We start from the raw sequence: 19,765 nt of genomic DNA, 5'->3' as shown, positions 1-19,765 counted from the left end.
TATAAGGAGTCTTTTAACCCTCTGTACTGCTTCATGCAAGCTCCTGGGATAAGAAAATGACTTTACTCTGGCTTTCAACTAAACGGCAGCAATAGGATCTGCCCTAATCACCACCACCAGATCAACCAAAGAAATGTCCTGCTGTGTGCAGACTAACCTTGTAAGTATTTCAGCAATGTAGGTGAAGGCAGGAGGAAGCCATCCCATTTCTATACCATAAATTCTTATTCTTCTGTCAAGGAACAGGATGGGGCCCTGCCCAAATCCTCTTCAACCATCACCCAATCTATGTTGACTCATGGTATTCTTATAAAGTCATAGAATAACTCTGGAGCTGCCCTAAACATAACTTTTTAAAAAATCATCCTACTATAATAATGCCTTCAACTGCGTGTTTGAATAAACGACAAAAAGAAGCAAAATTGGACTCAGGCAGGAATTTTTTTTATTTCCCTAATACTTTTTTTTAATCTAAATTGAACCTAAATCACATAATCACATTGACATGGGTTTTGAGTCCAAGTGAAAATTTAACAACATTCTCTACATTAAATGCTGCATGATTAAATAAAAGAAAAAAGGAGGAAGTCAAAAAAAGTCTGGTTTTCTTTCTCACCAAAATCCTTTATGGAAGATGATTGGGGTGACGTGCAGCCAAGGTAAGGGGAGAAACAACAAAGAATTACTCGTTGTTGGTTTGAAAACCTACCGCTGAGCACTACGGACCTGAAGAGGCTGCAAGCCCTCACAGGGCACTCACAGAGCTCCAGGAAAGGGCTTTGGGATTCGAATCTATTTCTTTTTTTTTTTTTTTAACATAATAGAAATGATGCCTGTTCTGTGTTTGTGAACATTTCCCCGAAAATCTGGGGAAATCTGTGCCCTTGGTCAGGAATTGACTCTCAGCATCGTTGCTTGCTGATGGAACTTGAAAGAATGCCTCCATGTCTCCTGAATCCTCTAAAGTGAAATCTGGAACAATGGAAAAAGAGAATCAGATGTAAATCGGTACCAGGAAGGTGGTCTCTGAAAGAATCTGGACATTTGCACTAAGAAACTGAAGGATAACAATAGCACTCGTCAGAGAGCACCTCTTTAAAAGAACAGCCTGCCTTACATGAAACCACACAAGAAAAGGGGTCATATGTTTTTGTTCCGCTTCTCTGCGCCAGGCCCTTTGTGTACATGAGCTCATTTAATTCTCACAATCTTCCTGAGAGGTAAATAGTATTATCTCCACTTTACGGAAGAGGAAACGGGCTCAGGGAAGTTAAATAACTTGTCCAAAGTCACACAGCCTGTAAAGGGCAGAGGCAAAAGTTTAATCCTTAATCTCCTGCTCCTGATTTTACATGAGAATTTCCAGAATAAAGGTTTCACCCAAATCGAGCCTTAGATACATGTAAAACAGAAGGCCATGCATCAGCCTCCACACGGCAGCGGACCAGAGAATTGGAGGAATACGTCAGTTCTTAGGTGAGAATAGGAAAAGGTGCTCAAGTGAAACAAATTATACCAAGAAGTACTGATAATGAGTAAAGAATCAAAGAGGCCAACGGAAAGAATTGGAGCATATGGCAATAAATACGCAATAAATAAAAATAAAATAAGAAGCAAATAAATAACATTACTTTTTAAAAAGTGGTAAATATAACATTGTTCTTAAACTTTTCCCCTTTATCTCCTCTGCCTCACCATGTTATCTAGAAGTACAGTGACTATATATTTCATCGAACTGGGATATTTTTGAATGTAGAAGTTAGGCCCTATTAAAAATCCTCTTGGTCAACATGTGTAAGCCAGGACCTTTAAACACTGTGGCAATGAAGGGTGATGAGAGGTTTCATTCTGTGTTAAATAGTTGTCTTTGCGGTAGGGTTGATAATAAGCAAAACACGTTTCTTATATCTTTAGTACTAACTTCCCTACAATTTCTGATTTTTCCCCCTGAAGCTGGGTTCCTCTGGCTACAAAATATATACTTTAGGGAAAAAGATCTTCTGAGGCATTAATGACTGAATATTTTAGCCTCCCAGGAGTGTTTACATTTTAACACAGAACTATTTCATAAGCTAAAGGAATTAATTTCTAACCGTAGAGTATCAGGTATAAGCAGCACAGGTATTTGAGGAATCCAAGAGGCTCCTCAGCACTGTTAAAACACACCATCCACAGGTAAGAAAAGCCTTACTTATCAATTCACCTCCAGCCATAAACACAACTGACACTAAGTCCAGAGATGCATCTTTATGAAAGACCAAGGTTACGTGGAAACAGACATTGAGCAATTCCATTGAAGTTGTAAATATAAGCCAGAGGAAACCTTGCAGGTCTCAGCTCTCAATATTTTTTTCTATTGACAACTTGAAAAGTTGTCATCAGGGAAATGGTGGTGGTACTTAATCGTCCTTCCCATTGAAGAAAGCCTGAATGCCCCACCAAAATGAATCAATCAACCCAGAAGAGGATTCTTTCAGATGAAGAATTCTGAGATCAAGCTAATTCAAAGGACAAGTGAATAGGCATTTACCCAGGACCACGGTGGCACAGACTAGACCCTGGGACATGTTTAATAAATTCAGTAAGTAATGAGTGAGTGAGTGAGTAAGTGACATAATGAACCTACAACTAGAGGCTGAGTTAGGTCTCTACTCAGATCACCTGACCCCAAGTTACGAACTCTTTCAACCATGCAGGAGCCAATCTCAGGCTCTGAAAAGTAATAGCATTATACAGAGGACAGTAACTATTAACACCAAGCAAAATAAAATCTGCAATCAATAAAATTCTTAAACTAGAAAGAGGAGAGAAATAAATTATAAAAAAGGAAGGGGAGAGAGAGAAATTGGGTTTTAGAGATGAATGCGTTCATGAAATAGAAAGCAAAAATTACTGCTGAGATTGGAGAGCTGAATAAAAAGATGAAATGCCTTAAAAATGTGGTAAAAATGTAAAGAAGCTTGAGTAGACAACAGAGAAGACAGACCGAAAGAACGTCTGTTGTTTTTATTTTTACTTAATAACTATAACATGAATGCTTCTTTCAAAAATAATTAAATGAAACAATAGGACAAAGATACAAACACCACGGTTTGGAGAAAAGAAGAGAGAGGAACATCAATGCGAGGAAAGAAATGTACAAAGTTAGAGCATATAGGAGGAAGAGAGCAAGAGAGAGCTTCCAAATGTGTGCAGGTTGATAACGGAACGCAGCATCAGCAAACGCAATGTGACTCAAAGTCACAGATAAGCAACAGAATCTATGGGAGAGAAAATCCAAGCGTGACATTTTAAAATTAAGCGTAATTAGACGGAAGGAACGCAAACATCAGAAATGATAAAGGAAATACACAAGACCAGGCACAAAAAATAATGGTAATAAAAGAACTAAGTGCCAAAAGGAGAAAAAATAAGGGGAAAAGAAAACAAAGTAAATTTTTTTCTTCAGAAAATTCAACCCTAAAACTTCCCATTTCCATACACACACTTGTAAAGAACCAGACACAACTCTTTTCTCAGACATTGAGAATGTCTTTGCCCCCAGACATCACCCCTGAGCCCCCCTTACAAAAATTCTCCTGGGAAAAGCAACTGTTCAGGCAGCAGGGCCTGGGTTGGTCCTTCATTAGAATAGTTCCCACAGGCATGTGTCCTCGCTAGTAATACACAGGAATCCCATATGGCACAATCTGGATCTCGCAGAGGTGGAATCTGCATAAAGTAGGACGAAGCCAGGGCCGGCACAAAAGCAGAGACATGCATGTAGCGACATTGGCTCCATGCCCTCTGACCCAGCTCTGCGCCTGTTCCCACACTTCGTGCAAACTCAGGCGAGTGTGTCCGAGAGCCTGGAGGTAGCAGCAGTCTGTCACCGGGTGAGGGATGGGGCTGAAAGGAAGCCCAGAATTAGTCCCTCGACAGTGCACAGATCAATTTTAAGGCAGTGGCCCATCATCCAAAAATAAAACCTACATGTGGCTGCAATTAACCCTGTTAGCATGTGTCTAGCATTGTCCTACTGCCAAGCAGATGACCTTGTAGGGAGATGACCAGAGCAGAATATTCCTCTGATATCTAACTCCATTGTCCACCATTTGTGACTAGAACTAATGGACTTCACTAGTAAAGGTTTTTTTGTGTATGTGTGGGTGTATGTTTTGGGGTGGAGTGGTCTTTGTTGTTTCTTATTGTTATTTGCATTTTTTTGGCTTTGTTGTTGTTGTCTTCATTTTAAGTCAATTGACCTTGAAATAAAGTTATATTTATATCTGCAATTCCTGGGAAAATAAGCAGATTTCCAAGGGTTATGAATTAGATAAGTACACATAATGGTATTGTAAATTATTAGAAAAAATATTTAGAAACATAAATGTATTGACTAACTGGCATCTCATAATAGAAGCCACATAAACACACACACACACACTGGACACCACTTCTCAACTGTTCAGTGCAGGAGACTGAGGCCAAATCTATCCTCCCAACTTGGAAGTCAGCTCTCCAGCTCGTGCCAGTGTTTGTGTGTTACTTGGTGTTCCCTGAGTGAAAGAAACTAGAAACATTAAAACCGCGTGAACTGATCAATGCTTGGTACCAGCCATTTACTCCATAGTTGGCATTCTTATAATTACAATTCAAAAATACATGAAAAATTATGACTATAGTTCATGTTTACATTCAGGGATGGACCTTTTATTTTTTGAAACAAAAGTGTCTCTTCGATTTTCCTAATTTTTTCCTATGTACTTTTTAAATACTTCAATGCAAAGGGCTTAGGTGAGGGCCAGGGGACGTACAATTTCAAACTTCCCCATTCAACTTTTTTCCTTCTCTGGTTTGAAATAGTAGGATTATTTCAGAATCTTTAGTTTGATGGGAAAGAAATTTTAAGCCTTCTCCAGCAAGGGTTTTTGATCTCTACTGCATGCTTGAAAAGAAATAAGGGCTCGGAGGAAGTGCACTGAATTATTCAGGAAGAAGGAAAAACAGCTCTCTCCTTGCCAGGCATCCTGGGCTCCTAAGAAATGGTGTGGTGGGCCCTCCCCACGCACATGCCCGCCCAGAGCTCTGGATTCTCATCTGACAGAACATCTTTATGAAGACTATGCTGTCTTGATTTGCTACATATCGCCCCACATGACCCAAAATCCAGGCAACCTGCCTCACTTGAATTTTAAGAAATACCACTCACAAAGTGGCAAAAAAAAAAAGCTGCTCTGTGGGCCACTAAAAGACAACAGAAGGTATTTGTTATGAAGCTGAAGCACGTTTATCATAAACGTCCACGATGCCTACTCCATGTCAGGGGACAGCTGGCAGGGCTGCCAACCACGGTGTTCTGAAGTTCATCCTCCCCGCTCCCCAAAGCTGGGAGCTGCTTCAACCGGAGCAGGAACAGGATAACAGCGTTCATGTTTTGCCAGAATATGTCTGACCGATTGCAACATGGGGCAGATAGTGAAAGGAGAAAACCAGAAAGGAGTGGGTAGATAGGTGAAAGAAAATTAGGAGCCCTGTTTTTAACATACTTAAAAATAATGTCTAACTTGAAATTACATAAGGGACTTGTTTTGGTTTGGTTTTTGGTTGTTTTCTGAATTGAACCATAATCACATTTTTAAGCAAGACTACTGCTTAAACATTGTACTATTTTAAGCGAATTTTCAGCATATCATATTATCCTCTAATACCTTCTAATGCTTTTTAAAGCATATTATATTGATTTCTAATCAGAGTAAAATGCTATTACATACATATTGCCTATCATTGTCTTTATCAAGACTTCCACAAGATGGTTACTAAAAATGGTTTCTAACCTAATGTTATCTTCTGTTATCAAACGACTTAAATTTAAAACATAACAAGGCAGCGTCTGTAAACAGGCAAAATTCTACGTCCAAAATAATAGATTTTTACTAAGTTGAATGTTCTGATAAAAATGTGATGTCTCATGAGGCCTTTAGCGCTCAATTGACAGATGGAGCATGGGTATACTTCTAGGCAGTTTGCTGGCATGAAATAATTTGAAGGGTCCCGGGCTTGGCCCCCATCAGAATAAATCTCATTCACTGGAATGTCCAGAATGCCATCACTAACATTGTATTTCTTTGGGTTAAATGATAGCCGCTCCAAGTGTCTGTTTTTAAGATATAGATGCCCAACTGAGAAGACCAGAAGTGATATCTCTAACACTGTAATATTAATGACAGGCCTGAGGGTACTGCTTACCTGGGAGTGGATCTGTGAAGAAAGGAAGCAGGACCCAACCCTGCAAAGCATTAAGATTCACTGAGGGCAGAAGATGCCCACCTTATCCTTGTGCTTGAGGGTATTCAAGTTCTCGGTATAAAACTGCAGTGTGACCTGGGTCACCCTCATCCAGGGCTGACGGCAGGGGCACAGGTCATGGGCCAAAAGTTCACTTACCTACAGCATCCTGAGGTAAGCCTGTGAGGATAATTTTTTAGTCTGTCTAGATAAAACTTTGAAAGATTTTTTAATAGTATTTAGGGGGTTTTTTTGTAGTCTTGATATTTTACAATATAAAACTCACAAAGTTCAAATTCAATTTTAAAGCTGTTCCTTTTTTTTAAACCGATGCCCATCTCTTCACAGCTGTTTTCAGATGAAAACAACAAGCGTGGTCTCCTCGCTGACAGTGACGCTCCCAGTTCCTGACTCGCCACATGCTCTAAAACCAGGAACATTTCAGCCAGGTGTCTTCATAATCTGTCCTAGGATTTCTCAGTTTTGCTCTTGACATTTTTCCATTGTATCAAATGCTCTTTTAACAGAAAGCATTTTAGAACAGGGAAAAGAAAAGTTCACTTCTTTTGGAGCATCACTTGAAGTCACACCCTCCCTAAAATTCCATACCTGAAGCAATTAACAGATTGATTCTAACGCACTGAGGGATTCGTCCTTTCTGTGTCACTGCCCTGACAGGCTCTTGCAAATTCAGAAGGCAGCCATCTCTCCCAGCTCCCATCCCATCACCTCAGCAACAGAAACCCTCGGATGCACAGGTCACTCCGCTGTGGCTTTGACAAGACCACATTCCCCATGGGTGGTCTGGCTTTTACAAGTGTTTGGGCACAAATACATTAATGTGGCATTTGTTTAAGCAGTTGATCCTTCTAGGCTTCCATGGAAAAATCATCACACCGCTTTCTCTGCTTTCTAAAATACTTTTCTTAACATTGAGCAAATCCAAATACCGCACAATTTCATATTTCTGTTGATTCCCGATTCCCATCACCCTGCTGCCATCCAGGCAAAAGCTTATGCATTGTATTCATGTTTTCAGCTCTGCTGTCCTCAGAGCATCTCCATGCTTTGCTACACTGCAACGATATTTAGTGTCCTGTCAGTTCCCCGGTGGCAAGGAGTGCAACCAAATGGTTTGCTACTTAATCGGCACAAACTGAGAGTGCTTAGAAACCAGAGACAGGAAGGGCTATTCCTGACTCCAATTCAAAACGCTTTCTAAATAAGTAAAATTGCCTTAGCCTATTGACAAGCAAAATGTGTTCTTAAATTTTTGTTCTAATTAAGAAAAAACAACAACAGTCTTTCAAAAATCAGCTGTATATCTATATCTGCAAATGAAGTTAGTTCAATTTAGATGAGACACTGGGTACTTTTTCCACATAACAGGTTGTTCAGAGTCTCAGAAAGTATTAAAATATTTTCTTCATGATTGGAAGGAAACATTATTTGCAAAAGCTGTAACCTGAAGGCGAAAATGCCTAATTCACTCGGAGATTATTAAAAAGCAGCAGGGTGTACTCAAAATGAAAGGCCCTTAGTTCTTCAGATTGAGGTGACTAGTTAAGGAGAGAAACAGCAGGACTTTTCAAGGGTTCTTTTTGAGGTCTGAGTTCTAAGAAAGTTGCAAAGGCTTCTTAAAGTTCCGGTGGCTCAGGAAAGAAGCTACCAAATTAAATTGATTGCTTTTAACGGGAGGGAAAGAAGAGAGAGCGAGCGAACAGTGAATTATTCACAAGGCCCCATTGATGAAAATGTGTGTGTGTGTGTGTGTGTGTGTGTGTGTGTGCGTTTTTAACTAAGTAGCTGATTTTCACAAAAAAAAAAAAGGTGAGTCGACTCAAAAGGAAATCTAAAGTGAAGGGCAAGTGGACATAAAAGCCTGTTTTCGGTACCTATCCACCCACTTTCGAACTTCCGGTCTGCTATTGAAAAAGCCCACCCACCTCCTGTTTCATGACGCAACGTGGGTTTCATGCTCTGCCTCCTTGTTCCCGGAGACGTCCTTTTTTTCTCCTTTGTTCTGTCCAACTTCTGTTTTACTTTCTTCTCTTCCCTGTGACCTCTGCCATTCTTCAGCACGCTCTTGCTCCGTGCCGGGACCTTGCCTGTGTTGCTTCAGGTCAGGGCTCCTTGAACTTCTCCATGACCCTGACTCTTGTTCTGGCTTCATTCTTGTCCTAGAGCTGCTTGCCAGAGGGCTTCCTGGCAGCCTTCTCTTAGGATGGGGGCGGTGTCAGCATGGCTAAACAGCCTGATCAGTGCCCATAAGTCCCTTATCGACAGCATCTTCCCAGAGGTGGAAAGTGTGAGTCAATTCTGAACTTGAAAATTTTGCATGGTTTCCAAATGTCCTGAAGGTATCCTCCTGTTTCATGTGATTATCGCTTTGCAGCATGCTGCTGGCTACCTAAATCCCATGCAAATCACTGGGAAGATGTAGGCTCGGTGAAAAACGCTCTCCCACATGTACAATTAGAACCAAGCATTATTCCCTACAAATCTAGCTCTAAGAAATGAAAAAAAAGGTTATTATTATTTTTAATATTAACAGCAACTATTAACCATTAATTTAGCCTAAATCATCTGCAAGGGAAATCTGTGCTGCTTGCTTGTTAGTTGAGTGGAGAGCCTGATAATATTCTGTTGTGTGCTATGTGGCATACTCGGTTGCTAGGTTACCCAGAGCATCAGGAATTCAGGGAACAATGTACTTATATCTTTTTCAATTTTGAAAAATAAAATAGGTATTGACATAAAATACAGTGTGGCACTGAAGTAATTTTGTAGTGGGGAGATCAGAGGAAGGGGGCCTTTCATCTCAGTGACAGCAGTTTACTCCTCGTTGTGACTTACTGAGGGCAGTGGCAGGACAGCACAACAGGATGTCAGTCTCTGGAAGAATGCTTGTGGTCCCTGTACCCCAGCAACTGTTTCTTGAGTCAGGCTCCCCAAAGCCATCCAGCAGCTGCTGCTCTGAGCTGTGTCAACTGGTCCTACAGAAACCCGTGACAGGCCCAGTGATGTATGGGCCTGCAAGGGAACAGCCAGGCCTTTCATGTTCAGAACATATATGACAGATCCGGCGAGGGTCCTCAGCCGGCCGGGGACATGCCGGGAGCTGTTTTTTTTAATGATTATTATTATTATCACCTTCCTACTCAGAGATAATGTCATAATTTACAGTCAGGCATTGTGTGACCCAAATGATTGATGCCACTTGGACATGAATTGTTGGGGTTAATAATGGTCTTTCAGTAGGGCCCAGCATGAGAGGAAGCTCTCTCAGAAAGGCCGCCTTCACTTTGATATTCTGCTCAAGACAAGAAGGTGGGCTTCTGGGAGCCAACACTCCATCATGCTCTACTTCTGAAAGCATCCCCTGGGCCCTAGTGAAGACTAGAGGTGGGGAGATCTCAAAAGTTCCTTTCTGTTCTTTCCAGAAGTACTTTTGATTTTGTTTAACCTTCAGCAGTGGATGTCACATGGAAGCTCCATTGAGATGTGCAGCCTTAATTCTCTGACGAAACAACAAGTGCCCTTGGAAGGTACGTATCAAGACTCCAGATGAGGAATCTGCCCATTCCCAGCAGCATTATCCAGTAGGAACCCAGACTGGAGTGGGTTGCTTCCATGTTCCTTAGTCTATTCATCAAGGCATTATTTCAAATGCCTAGAGTCAGACATTGGGTGAAATGCTGAGAGGGAGTCAACAATGATTAAGATTTGTTTGTTTGCTTTAACAATGATTAAGATAGCGCTCTTATCTTTAAAGTGATTCAAACCAATTAGGGATGCTGTAACAAATTTAATTAAAGAAAGAAAAAGCAGAATGAGGGAGATTAGCATTCATTTTATACCCATGTGGTAGGTACTTCAATGCAAGTTTTAAAACTTGAGAAAATTAAAATTGAATCTAAGGGATGCTCAGTGGAGCACCAGGATTCTAACCCAGATCTCTCTGACTCTCTGCCCTGCTCTACATCTCAGCGTAAAGATAGCAGTACATGATGAGAATAACTTTTCAAAATCTAATCCAATGTACCATGAAAATGAAAGAAAGGAAATATGCCTTCTGGATGAGGCCATCGGAGACATCTTCGAGGAAGGAATGGGGAATATGTGGACCTTGAAGGATGAAAGAATTTCAATAGATGGAGAAGAGGATATCTACCACCATAGAAATCACATTGTGAGCAATTTTTCTATTTGGAGTCACTACACCTTTGTTTCTAACCTTGCCAAAAAAGAGAACTACTCTTTAAAATGATTAAACTTGGGCAGCTTGTGCCATTAAGTGGCAACGTGCATTTTTCTCACACTCTGCAGTTCACCTGTCCCTCTGAAACACATTATTAAGCCATCACCACATAACCATCATTCATCTTGAATTTCCTTTTTAACTTTATACCTACATCCAGTAATACCTCTCCTCCAAAGGCCCTAAAGTACTTTAAAAACACAAGATATTATTACTACCTTATTAGCAATGACACTGAATCACATGCACTATGTCTAATACTCTTGTCCCTGGAATTATCAACACGTACTAGCAATAAAAATTATTCCTTATGAGCCAAAAAAAACGCAAGTGCAGTGAGGCTTCCTAAGGAATGAAATGAGGCAGACTTGATTTACAAATACACAGTAGGTATGCAATAAATTGTGACTAAAAGCAACTCTAACAATGTATCAATATCCTCAAAAGCAACTTGGCTGAGGGTCCTGCAGCTTTAAATTCTGAATCTATCAAGCTAGTCAACTTTCCACAGCCCTCCATAGCTAACACAGGAGAGCCCAAATTCATCAGCCTGGCATCCAGGGTCCCTCCATAATTTGATCCTAATCTGGATTTACATTTCCAGAAGTCTATTCCTTATATGATTCTGGGTGGGTTGGCCACAAGAGAAAGTTTCATGGGATTTGGAAGCCAAAAGTGCAACAGCATCCATTATGCTCTGAAAGTCAGCCAGTGTAGGGTACCAGGCTCCATTGTCACTCCATACATTGATGCCGAATCTTTGGATCACCTTATTGTCCTTCTGCAGGGCACTCATGTCATCAAGGTTGGAGGTGGTGATAGATGCAGCTTCCACACAGCATTTGTCCTCACTCTCACCCTCTTTACATCCAGCCTCTCTCCCCAATTGCCATTCCTGCCGACCTAGAAGCTCACCTAGAAGCAGAGGCAACAACCTTCCATAGACTCTTTCCCTAGCTCCCAAAATTATGTGTGGTCCAATCCCTGTAATAAATCCCTTATTTCATATCACTCTTAGTGTGTCTCCTTCCCTGACCAAACCCTCATAAATATACTAAACTATACACCCTAACCATCTTTATATCCCACTCTTACTTTCGCATACCACAACTCAAGGAGAACCTATCTTCCATTTCATTCTGTCACTTCCCCTAGGATGCTATTCCTTGCTTCCCTACTTTTGAGATAACAATAATGGCCAACACCTACCTAGAAATTATTATGTCCTAAAAACTGTTCTAAGTGCTTTACATATTAATTTATTTAATCCTCACAGCAACCTTATGAGATAGAAACTACTACTAGCCTGATTTTAGAGATGAGGAAAGTGAGGCTCAGAAACATTAAAATTAACTTGCCAAAGATCCCTCAGCTAGTACATGATGGCACTAGGATTTGAACCCAGTCAGGTCCCAGAATCCCTGCCTTTAGTAACTATTCTATGCTACCTCTTACCTTCCATATAGCCTATATATGAAGCATACTGTGTTAATAAGTGAAACCCAAAATCTCAATGGTTTAACACAGTAAAGTTTATTTATCATTCATGCAAAGTGAAACGTGGGTCAGGCACCTTCCTCACCCTCTGGAATGGGCCCTAAAGGTTGCTACCACAGAGAAAGAAATGGCCACAGGATTTTGCAAGACCATTTTAAGGGCCAGGCCTACAAATTACTTTCATCTCTTCTACTCTCATCCCATTGGCCACAACCCAGTTACACGGGCCCAGTCTAACTGCAAGGGACGCTGCAAGATGTGCAGGTGTGCATGGATGCTTCCAAACACTGACAGTCTCTGCTCCACTCATCCTCCTCCAGGAAAACTGCCTTGTAGGCAAAATGAGTCTCTGCTTCCTCAATATCCAAGGCGCTACATTTGCAAATCTATTTGATAGCACATAGCATCTTTCTAAAAACATTATTTAACTTTTTCATCAAAATAAAAAAAGAAACTGAACATTGTTAAGTCAATTGATCCTGCTACCTTAGAATGAAAAACAGTCATCTCTCACCCCAGCTCTTCTAGAACGCTCCATCCCCTGCTCCATTCCAGACTGTTCGTCCTGTAGTCCTGCTACTTCATCATCAACCCAGTTGTTCCCTCCTCTTCTTCCTGTATGGAATCCCTGTGTCCTCATTCCCATATCTTTTCCTATCTTAGTTAACGCCTTGGTTTTGTTAGAGCAAGTCGTAAGTGGCTTCTACAAATGGATGCTTTGAAGGCAAATTTTCTGAGATCTTGTATGTGAAATGTGTTCTTTCTGCTGTGTACTTAATTTATAGTTTGAATGGATATAGAATTCTAAGCTTCCATTGTTGCTACTAAGAAGTTTGATGCCATTATAATTCTCAATGCTTTGTATGTGAGCTACTTTTTCTTTCCTACATTTTGAAGAATCTTCTTTATATTCTTGTTGTCCTGAAATTTCCCAGTAAGGTGTGTTGGTGTGGGTCCTTTGTCAGCCCTCATGCTGGTCACTCAGTTGGCTCCTTTATTGTGGAAATATATGTCTTTTAGTTCTAAGAAATTTTCCTACAGGATTTCTTTGTTCATTTTTTCCCATTGTCTTTCTGGAAATTTTATGAGTCAGATATTGGTCTTTCTGGATTGGTCTTTTTTTTTTCCTTCCCAAAGCCGCAGTACATAATTGTTTATCCTAGTTGTAAGTCGTTCTAGTTCTTCTATGTGGGATGCCACCACAGCGTGGCTTGATTAGCAGTGTTTAGTTCCACACCCAGGATGGAAACCAGCAAACCCGAGGCCACTGAAGCAGAGCACACAGACTAAACCACTCAGTCATGGGACCAGCCCCTGCACTCGTATTCTAATGTTCTGATCTTTTCTCATTTTTTTGGCCATTTCTTTGTCTTTCTCTTCCACTTTCTGGAAATGAACTTAACTTGCAAACTTTTTATTGTTTTTTTACTATTAGTTTGGCTATCTTATATTTAATTTCCAAAAGCTCTTTTTTGTCTTCTAAGTGTTCTTTTTAATGGCATCTTGTTCTTGATTCACACATATGCTATGTTCTCTCAGCTCTCTAAGGATTTTATTAAAGGCTTTGAAGCAGGAAATGTTTCCCATCTTATCTATATTTTCCTTTGAGTTCTTTTTGGTTTTCTCTCTCTCCCCTTCGGCTTTCTTGTTGGAGGCTATCCTTAGATATCTGCTGAGTTCTAGCCCATTCATGTTTAAAAGTGAATAACTAGAAAGTTGTTTGGAAACTGTGTAAGGTGGAATTTGTTAATTGGTGGGTTTCATTGCTGGCTAGAGACGTCACCCTTTAGATGAGAGATTCAGATAAGTCTATGTAGACAGATATAGACAGACACTCCGCAATAGTTCAGAACCTCCAGAGAAAATCTTCCCCTCTCCTGCCTGTAAGCTGCTTCGTACAGCCAAGCAGTTCAAGGAGGTCAGAGAGTGCTACCACTCAGTATGACGTTCATTTAGTCCTCCTGTTTTCAGTACAGTATCTTCCCGCCCACCATTCCCACTAGCCTCTCCAGCTCAATCTTTTCGCAAAATAAAACCACTGTTTTGTTGTTAACATTGGAGAAGGAAGGAGTTCTAGTTTCTCATTATAGAAATTTCCAAACAATTCTGTTTTCAATTCCATGTGTTATTCCTGTCTTAAATGAAACATTAAAATATACCAGGTATATTTAATTTCTGAGACTTTCTAGAGTCCTGTAGCAGAATTTGATTGGTTTCTCGTTGCCAATACCACGTGTAGGTGCTTAGAATCAGGTGTTCCACCTCTGCCAACTTTTCCATCCATTTCTATCTTCTAAAAATGGCCTGCTCTATTGTCGCGTCCTCTCCCATTCTTGTTATCTTGTCAGTTCATATTCTCTTTACTCTCATTTTAGTGGTATTTCAGGAGGTACAAGATGGGCATACGTGTTCAACTCACTAAGTTTAACATGCCTGTTTTCTATCCATGCACACACTTCCTTTACCCCAATAGACTGTAAACTCCTTCAAGTCAGATACAGTAACTTATTCTGCCTTCTGTCTCCCATGAGGTCTTGCACATAACAGGCTCTCGATATATGTCTATTTTTTTGGAGAGTTGGAAAACTACCTGAAATTCTATCCAGAAACTCACAAAACCTATTTCCCTTCGAGGCACTTGACTAACATTTTTTTTTTTTAGAATAAAACGTTTAAATAAAAACCTGTCACCAATCCCTGGAACTGTGTAGACTAGCCTTTACTGTTTAAATTTTTTCATTGGCTAGATAAGTGTTTTTCATTCAACTTCTACTTTTTGACCAAAAACCCAAAACATAATTTCAAGTGAAATAAAAGTCAAAAGATCTCTGATTATCACAAAATGTTAAAGATAAAACCAGCCAGAATTTCAGGGTAAGTAGCATTCTTACTTGACAGAAAAACATCATTTGCTCCATGAAGGATTTTCCTCTCAATCTTTAGGTTTCTATTGGCACCCTCCTGTTGTAATGGGAATGTTCCTGTCATCAAAATACTTAGAAGATGGTGACCCAATGTCTCAGTGATTTTTTTTTAACAATGGTATAAACACTGACTGTTTATACAATTAGGAATGAGATAGTGCATACAAAATAAGAGATGACGATTTAAAAGAGCAAAGTATAAATCCACATCTGTTTTCTATAACACAAGAAGATTATTTTTAAATTATCAACATTTTCTTCTTCACAGCTTCTTCTGTGTGTGTATATATATATATCTTTTTAAATTGCCCTTCCCCATTGGGGCATCATTTTAAGCTGAGATTTTTCAAATATGTTATTTTAACTGCTGCTGTTTTGTTTTATGTATTTTAATTGAAGTTTTAAATTTTGTGCTTGCACCCCATGGAGTAATAACCACAAAGGGTACAATTTTATTAATTGAAAAAATAAATTTGAAAACAATGTCCTAAATAAGTTAGACAACTAGGTTATAGATGGACTTCTAAGAAATATACCGATATAAATGTGTTGGTGGCTGTGTGCATCCTTAAATACATGAGAATCTTTTTATGTAACAGCAACAAATAGGATGGTAAAATAGTCTAAAATACTTTCAAAAAAAGAATTATAATCTTGAACTAGTTGAGTGATAAAATGTTTCAAAAGGGAGAATTTCACAAAGATTATAATGTCATTGTTTGCAATCATTGAGTAACCACTGTGTGCTGATACTATGCTATGAACTAGAGAAAAAATAAATGACCTCAAAAATAATTTGCCTTTGCCAAGTTTGTGATCAAAAGACAGACACACAAACAGTTGCAAAGCAATGTGAAAACTGCAAGAGCATGGCTTGATATGGAGTTCTACAGGAATAGAAACGAGGGAGCCCTTGAGCTGAGACTTGCAAAATAGTTAGGAAGGTAAACGCTGTAGTAGGAAGGGTACAAGTGTGCAGAGCACAGAGAAAGGAACCATTCAGTATAGCTGGGAAACAATGAGAGATGAAGGAGGAAGAAGGAGCTAGAAAGGTAGGCAGGGACCAGACTATGAAATACTCTATATGCCATGCTAAGGAGCTTAGACAGTAGGCAACGGGAAGTACTTAGAGGATTTTATGTAATTGAATAACAAAATCAAATCCATATTTTGGAGAGGTCACAGTGATATGAAGGATGAACTGCAAGGGGAAAAGAACAGACGTAGAGAAGTCGTTGCACCACCCAGGAGAGAAAGGATGAGGACCTGATAAGGCACTGGCAGGAAGGCTGGAGAGCAAACTTGGACTAACTTTAAGAGATGGAATTGACAGGACCTGGTGACTGATTAGAGCAAAGGTATGAAGAAAAGGGAGGAGCGGAGGGCGGCCATGACAGTTCTAGCTTGGTGCCCATATGGATGGTGGTTCCGCCTGCTGAGAAGGGAAATAAAGAGAGAAGAGAAGTTGAGGAGTGAGAGGAAATGTAAGGAGTTTCATTTTAGACATGCTCTGCTTAACGTGTTGATGTTATACCCAGGCAGAGATTCCAACAGATGGCTGGCTCTGTGTGTTCTGGCCATGGTCTGCCTCTCTGATCTGTGTCCTTTCCTCTCATTGCACCTGCACTCCTGTCCCACTAACCTTCCACTATCGTGCGGACACTCCACGTTTGCTCCTGCCCAGGGCTGTTGGACACTGCATGGCTGATTCCCTCACTTCATCCAAGTTCCCACTCACAGGGCTCTCAGAAAGCCTTTCTTTGCCACCTCATACAAAATAAACTCCAACCCCGACATCATTCTCTAGCCCCATGCTCTTTTTTCTTTCTTTATAACTTGTATTATTACCTGAAATTACATCATCCATTTATTTGCCTTTTTGCTTTTTGGCTGTTGGCCCTAATAGAATGTTTCACAGGGAAGCAGTCTTACCTGATATATTCTTTTCTGTATTCTCAGTGCTTAGCAAAGCTCCTGGCACATAGTCAGGGATCAACAGGCAGTGTTGAGGGCCCACCTGGGAATGGAGGTCATAGGATTGTAGTGACATCAGCCTTGGTAGTTAAAAAAGTGGCCAAAATGGCATTCAATGGCATCCAGACTAGATAAGAAGGGAACAGCATTGGGACCCTGATTCAATTTTGCTTAGGAAAAAAAAGGAGTTTGCTGGCTCATGAAACTGAACATTGGAAGAATAAATGTCTCTTTAGGCATATCTGGTTTTATTTGCTTGAACTGGAACCTAATGCTATCTCTCAGCTCTGCTTTTCTCTGTCTGTGTAGGCTTTATTCTCTGAAGGTTCTCCCTAAATGGTAGCCAAAATGATCAGCAGCAGGAACAGGCATACACTTCACCAACGCAGCAACCCCATGGGAAAACAGATGCTTCTTCCCCAATAATGCCAACCGAATCTGGATTGACATGTCCACCCTTGACTCAGTCACTATGACTAAAGAAATGGAGTATTATGATTGGCCAAGCCTGGGTCACATGCCCACCCTGGATCCAGGGGATGATATCAGTGCCATCTAATCCATAAGCCAAGATTAAGACAGGAGTGATTCCTTCAAGGGGTACTGAGCAGACAAAGAACATGTGTGCACATCAGAATATAAAACACTGAGGCAGCCGGCCCCATGGCCAAGTGTTTGAGTTCACGTGCTTCACTTCAGCGGCCTGGAGTTCACCAGTTCAGATCCTTGGTGCAGACCTATACATCATTTATCAAGCCATGCTGTGGCAGCATCCCACATAGAAGAACTAGAAGGATTTACATCTAGGGTATACAACTATGGACTGGGGCTTTGGGGAGAAAAAAACAAAAAGAGGAATATTGGCAACAGATGCTAGCTCAAGGCCAGTCTTCTTCACCAAAAAACATATACTTTAAAAAACACATACACACACACTGAGGAACCAATGGGGTGAAAGGAATCAGAACTTTCCTTCTGATGCCTGGTGCCTGAAGACCTTGACAAGATCAAAGAGCATTGTTCGGGGAGGGAATGAAAGAATTTGCAAGATGTAGACTGCGGACAGTTGGGAGCAAAACCTCAGTAAATACGGAAGAGTGATCTGAGAGTCAATACATAACAGCATAAAATAAGGACATAGGATGGTAAAACCGGGTTCCAATGAAATAACTTGTCCATTATCTGAGCCATCAAACCAATTCTTTCTTTTCTTTTTTGGTGAGGAAGATTGTCCCTGAGCTAACATCTGTGCCAATCCTCCTCTATTTTGAGTGTGGGACACTGCCACAGCATGGCTTGATGAGCAGTGTGTAAGCTCACACCTGGGATCCGAACCTGCACACAAGCAGAGCACACAAACTTAACCACTGTGCCACTGGGCTGGCCCTTCAAACCAATTCTTTACCTCAATCTATTGGTTGTTTAATTGGGCTGATTACTTAATGGGGCCAAAAAAATAATTTTATATTTATATAAAATACAGTAAATATTATGTAAAATATAGTAAGTAAGAAGAGGGATTTTTGTCAAGAGTAAAAACAACATTTATATCCCTTAGAGGTTTTCAGGGAAGCTGCTTACTATGGGCCAAAAACTGCCTGGATGTGTTTTGTCCTGGCTCAGTTTTTTCTGTTAACATTAATCTCACATCAGTGAAGTATTTAATTGTGTGGTGATATTGCAGCCTCCACATAACTGTTAATCTAACTATTTAGATTAGGGACTTTGTTTCCATGTGTTATGCAGTTGAAAATGGCAAAGTAATAATATACAACAATTTGTTTTATCTAAGAAGCTAACCATTTTTAACCTAATTTTAAAGTCTTAAGAGTGTCTAATAAAAGTTGCAAAATAAACATACCGTTTGGTTAATATTAGAAGTATCACCAGAGACAGAGAGAGAAACAACTAAACTGCTCATCTTTGATGGCCATCAATCATCTGATATGTGCACACATCACATCATCTGTTCAGGAGTGTTAGCGAGGAATGCTCTTACCCTATTCCTTTGGTTTCCTTGAAGAAGTAATTTTCCCCAAGCACTCACACCTTGTAGATTCCCCTTCGTTCTCATCATGTAGAGAAACTTACCTGTTTGTGGGTATAGGGCGAGGTCAGAGACGTGCGTAGCTCCTATCTACCGTAGGAAGCTGGTATTCTGCTCTGCTCCTCCGTGCTGGAAGTTGTACAGGGGCAGACCCCATGTGGCGAGGCCTACTCTGATCTGCTGCTGTCTGCTGCTGGATGAGCAGGGCTAATTGTGCAGGATGACAGGACAAATTCCATTGTTGCCCACGCTCTCCAACATCAACTTTACCAATGAAAAGGAGGCCCTCTCCGCCTGACTATTTTTTGTTTTTGCTCTCGAATAATTCCATACTCAGGCTGGGAGAAGATATTACACACAAATCCCAGAAACATATATCCACGTTTAAACAAAATATATTTCAGGAGCTCAGAACTTAAAGTAGCTTGCTATAAGACAAAATTCTATGCATAAGCTATTCTCTTTATTGATTCAGCTATTAAATATATGGATAAAAATAAAAAGAAATGAAATATAAATCTTAATTAACAAGCACGTAAAGGAACTACAGAATGCAAGAACCTTACATGAAATACTGCTCTTTCATATAACTCTTTCACTACTCTCCAAATATGTTCAACCTGTCAGTACTAGCATACCAAATTGCAACTGTCACATAAAAACTTAAACAATAAAAACAGGTGAAAAAAAATCCTTCTCTTTAGTATTACCTTTACTCCTTTCTGGAAAAGAAAGGGGGAAAAACTATTCTCCAGCCAGTTGACTAACATTTATTTCTCCAATACATTCACCAAA

The 19,765-nt window shown here is 40.2% G+C and overlaps 1 long non-coding RNA gene across 1 annotated transcript; it reads right to left on the bottom strand.

Moving 5' to 3' along the window:
* Positions 1 to 814: 814 nt before the first annotated feature.
* Positions 815 to 19,177, bottom strand: LOC139046213 (uncharacterized). Its single transcript, XR_011505969.1, has 3 exons — positions 19,015 to 19,177; positions 16,882 to 16,966; positions 815 to 972 (listed from the first exon to the last, which is right to left on the bottom strand). It is a non-coding gene; the product is annotated as an uncharacterized lncRNA (long non-coding RNA).
* Between the last annotated feature and the right edge of the window lie 588 nt (positions 19,178 to 19,765).

Source organism: Equus asinus, chromosome 9 (assembly GCF_041296235.1).
Source record: "Equus asinus isolate D_3611 breed Donkey chromosome 9, EquAss-T2T_v2, whole genome shotgun sequence".
NCBI classification, from domain to species: Eukaryota; Metazoa; Chordata; class Mammalia; order Perissodactyla; family Equidae; genus Equus; species Equus asinus.
The sequence above is the reverse complement of the archived record's forward strand: the minus strand, read 5'-3'. Positions and strand labels throughout refer to the sequence as shown.